The sequence below is a fragment of the Limulus polyphemus genome, unplaced genomic scaffold (genome assembly GCF_000517525.1).
Source record: "Limulus polyphemus unplaced genomic scaffold, Limulus_polyphemus-2.1.2 Scaffold441, whole genome shotgun sequence".
Taxonomy (NCBI): Eukaryota; Metazoa; Arthropoda; class Merostomata; order Xiphosura; family Limulidae; genus Limulus; species Limulus polyphemus.
Genome location: NW_013666051.1, coordinates 331,690 through 336,676, shown reverse-complemented (window position 1 = coordinate 336,676; position 4,987 = coordinate 331,690). Strand labels below are relative to the sequence as shown.

General features: G+C 32.8%; 1 protein-coding gene across 2 annotated transcripts in view; it reads left to right on the top strand.

Annotated features, from left to right (window-relative positions):
* Positions 1–1,735: 1,735 nt before the first annotated feature.
* The window catches only part of LOC106458306 (zinc finger protein 91-like), a 28,277-nt gene continuing 25,025 nt past the window's right edge, over positions 1,736–4,987 (top strand). The window contains exons 1-2 of one of the 2 annotated variants that reach the window (XM_022384475.1): positions 1,736–1,904; positions 3,054–3,139. The gene's annotated coding sequence lies outside the window, so the exon portion shown is untranslated. The remainder of the gene's footprint in view (positions 1,905–3,053; positions 3,140–4,987) is intronic. The other variant, XM_022384476.1, reaches the window with a different exon arrangement.

The following is a 4,987-nucleotide window of genomic DNA, read 5'->3' as shown; positions in this document are numbered from 1 at the left end:
GTGAAAGTGTTACCGGAAAGGATGGATGATATTCACCATCAAGTGCGTTCAAACTTGAAAACGTCTGCTGATTCGATGAAGTTACTACCACTGATGTGACTGTTACCGATGATAGGACATTTCCTGATGAAGCAAATGAATCCCACTTGAAGCAGAAGCCAACGAGACAGAGACCAGTACGGAAGAAGATACGTCCCGTAAAATTAAGAGACCTGTTGAATTTTGATTTTTTGTTTGTAAATTCTGTACATTTAATTCAGTTATTGTTAATTGTTTATTGGTTTAATGTAAGTGGCTATTGTTCGGGACGAACAATACTAAGGAAGGGGCAGTGTTACGACAGCGGGGGTCACGTGACGCCAGTAACACGTCATATTCTCGAAGGTTCGTGAAGTCTCGAGCATTTAGTAGACATGCGGTATTCTTGTGTATATAAGACTGGTAAGAAGTGATGGCAACATGTCAGGTAATTGAACTGCAGACAGAGAGAGACTGACAATTGAGTCGAGCACGTGAGTCATTCGTGGGGAATTATAGTGTTTGTTTAAGCTATAGTGTGACCGTGGAAATTAAGTGAATTTCAAAGTTGTATTCAGAAAGAATAAACCAGTTTTATTTAAGAAAGGACTTGTATAGCTAAAGTTTCTTCGGAAAAAATATTTACGGAAAATTAACTAACGACCAGAGACGTAACAATATACTTAAATTTACTAGAAAATCTTATTTCGAAATTTTTAGAACTTTCTATTAAACTTCTATTAAACTTTTTGATCATAACATAATACATTCTGCAGCTAACATTTAAATTACAAGATGAAAAGATATAGCTTATAACACTCTCTTTATTTTAAAACACAATCGAGAGTTAAGAAGACAAGGGTAAAGTGTAGTGGGGTACCTTTACTAGAGATAGATGTTATTTAGTTAAAGCTTTAAATTAAGTTCAGGTTAAGCTGTCCCAGACTCTTTAGAAAACATAGCATCATTTACTTACAGTAAAAATTACATTCTTCTCTGAATGCAAGTACTACTCATATGACTGATTGTCATTTTCACTTCACAGTATGTTTGACGTTCCAGCAATGTTTCCCGCAAGAAATTACACGTGACACCCTAGACGTAGTTGACTGACCTAGCTAGATCCATGAGTAACTATGGCAAGAGGAATTTACGACTCACTTGACCCACTTTCTATACGAAGAAAACATTTTTCAATATGTACAGAAATTTAGAAAATTATATATTTAATGAAGGGAATAGGAAACACATGATAGCCTGCATACTACCCCGTTAAAGTTTACAATCGGTATTGATTAGAGAATTTAGGTGGTGAATCAAAATGCCTTAGCTTGTGCATAACTGTCTACATTTAGCAAACTATATTTTCAAACTAAACGGCCGTAGAATCAATAAATACTAACAAAACCATTCAAGTTGATTAAAGACGTGAAATTACAAAAAAAACAAAAAAAAACTTATGAACTTATGCTTCAAGCATCAGCAAAATTCTGCCGGTACTCATCGTAACTGTATTGTTATTTGAGCTGCTTTTTTTTATGTTTAGAGAAGTTAGTTTTCTGACTATATCAAAAACAGGTCCATTCACTCAGCTGAGTCCTTTTACTTTTTTTGAGAATTTCACCCCTGGCTTCAAGTGATTTTGAATTTTGAAACAAAACTTTGGTTGTTGTGGGAAGTCTGATAAATGTTGAACAATTTTCGAGATGGCGCGAGTTACTATTATCTTTTGTCGAGAGAACGGAAAGTCGGGATATATAGAATAAACCGAAGATTCGGAGAGTTTCTATCTCATGTATAGAGAAAAAAAACAAAAACAAGGGGCTGCATACTTGTACTTGTAAACGTAATTAAATGAACTCTTGGCAGACTATATGCATCCGTTGGTAGGTTTTTTTTTTGTACAAATAGACTAGTAATAGTATTGGTATTACTAATAGTAGTAATACAATGGTTATACTTGCACTGTTACTGTTACAGACATTTAAACTTTAATTTAAGTAATACTAGAACTTCGAAATGTAAAATTAGCTAAAATTAGTTTAGTAGTACTATTACTGTTAGTTACAGTGTAGTAAATTGTATCAATTTTGATTTATGTATGTATTTATATTAATACTATTAACTTATGATCTTGATATTTGACGTCAATATCACAAAATTTTGATTCTGAGACTGAATTTGCAAAGTTTTAATTTTACGAGTTTTTATTAATTAAGTTTTAGCTAAATTTATGTTACCATATTTGGAATTTTGGGCTAAATCAGTGACTAGAAGTAAAACTGATACATGAGCTGCCATTTTCATTTCAGTTTCACTTTCTGGATAGTCCAGACTGCTTTGCCTTCATTTCAGTCTTGTAAAACCAATACTAGTAGTATTGTTAACGCTAGTGGTTACTGATGACTATAACTGATAACAATCTTGTATGTCGATTTATATGAGCTGCAGGTGCCTGTCAACCAAACAACAAATAAAGAAGACTATGAGTATGAAAATTCCACATAGTACTCATACTACTACTTCTATTACGGAATGAATATCATTGTTGTCACATAGTTTAATAACACTGCTTCCAACAAAGGTAAATTAGTTTCCAAACCTGGTGTTTACCAGCTTTAGCTTCACTTTCATTGCAGCTGATTCTGCTGTTGAAACTTCTTAAAAATAATGTGTTACAGTTTGTTTAGCTTTACTATGGTGTACATATTTCAGTATGAATAGGATTGTTAATTAGTGGAAAGTAAGAATTATAAAGGTGTGTAAGTCAAAATAAAAAGGAAAACAATTATTCAAAGATTTGTATAGCTATGGCTGCTAATAGTAATACAATATGAATGGAGAGCTGATGTCATTTGCTCAACAATAGTGTATTCATGCTCTACCAAGAACATTGATTTTATTTTAAACATTACTGTTTAGTACTCCTGTGAAACTTCTTTTTAAATTAATAAAACAGCATGGAGTACCAGTGTCATTCATCTTTAATTACTGGTATAGAATCAAATTCTCATTCTTTAAATGTAATATTTCAGAATTATTCTAATGCTATGTCTTGGCTGTTGAATTGGCCATGTAAACATAGTCAAGACTGTTTGTGGCACCTGAGTTGAAGAAGTTTGTAAGTATCACTTATTTGAAAATCAGCCATTGTTAGGTAACATAGCATCTTTTATTTTTGAGAAATAATGAATTACTAATTGATCTGATACACTTAGAACAGGACTTAAGAAAGGTTAAAGCTGTTAATTTTTATACTGAGAACTTGGTAACCATAAATATACTATTCATAGTGTCAGTGTTTAATAACTATTATTCCTTTGTTCATTTTAGATAGAACCAAGTAGACATAAAATAAATGTGCTCTAAAGTTAAAATTAAGGAAGAACAAGCAAGATAACAGGGCCATTTGGCTTAACACAATTAACTCTCCACTGCCAAAGCATAAAAGCCAAATCAAATGTATTCCTTCACATCCAAATTATCTACATTTTAAAATAAATCAAACAACTTGTATTTGCATTCACCACATCATAAGGTGAAAAATGCTACATGTGTAAAACCAACTAAAAAACAATTGCCAAAGAATTAGTTTGTATGTGGGCTACCTAAACTTGAATTATTACTCCTAACTTTCAAGGGCCTGGCATGGCTTGGTGGTTAGGGAACTTGACTCACAGTCTGTGGGTCACAGGTTCGAATCCCTGTTACCAAACATGTTTGCCCTTTCATTTTGTGGGGTGGGTGGGTATTGTAATGTGATGGTCAATCCCACTGTTTGTTGGTAGAAGAATATATCAAGAGTTGATGATGGGTAATGTTGACTAGGTGCCTTCCCTCTAATCCATTACTGCTAAAATTATGGATGGCTGGTGCAGATAGCCCTCAAGTAGCTTTACACAAAATTATAAACAAACCTAACATTCAAGTTTGTATTTCTATTCTCCTTATTTCACCACAGAGGCAGACCACTTGTAAGAAGACTGTCTAAATCCATAACAGTTTTGAGCTCTTTAATTGTATCTTCTTGTACATTTCTGTGCCGTAATGAAAGCAAATCCAAAATTTTAAAAGGATTGGTTCAATGTTGGGAGAAGCTTTGTTCGTCTGATACGTTATGAGAAATAATTTCAAGTGTTCCCTTGTAGTTTCATGTACTATTTTGAGATCACTGATTGTTGTATAAGGAAATGATAAGTGTTAGAGAATGTGGGACTTAAAACCTTTTTTAATTGTTCATTTTCTTCAGTAGGCTTGTGGCCGAGGCTTTAAGTTTCTCCTTAAAGCACTCTTTCCAACATGATGATATTCTTCATGGTAGAGGGATTTAAACTACGAAATGAAGCCTCATCAGAACCACTTACAAGGTTGCTATAGCTTTTTTTTTTTCACTTAAAGATATATTTAAATAGAACCAAGTGCTATTGCTCTATTTCCCAAATCAAAATTATTACTAAAATGCTTTATGGTTTTATACACATTCACATCCCTTTTTTTTCATTTTTAAAACATCAATGCTTTGTTTACAAGAAGCACATATTTTTTACATTTCCATACATTATTTTTCTCAGTGTTCAAGCTCATTTTATGCTCAAGCCCATCCACTAAGATTATGAACTTAACTAGTATCATCAGCCAATTTTAAAATGTAACCATGTGGAAGCATTTCAATTATTATTTTTTTACAAGTGGTTGAAAGCTTGTGAGAGAGACAATACATCTAGAATTTACAATGAAGCATTTGAATTAAGTTTCCAAAAAGAAAAAATGAAATATATACAATTATGGGAATTTTCCACATGTCTTTTGATTAGTCTCCTTTAATAATAAGCTTGCTTCTATTGATTGCATAATCATTCTTCCTAAAAATAATGCATTTCTGTAAAATGTTTTTCATATTGTTGCGTCAGCGAGATCACATGACTATTCTCATGCCCTCTGCTTTCTAGAACTATCCTGTACCTTGGCG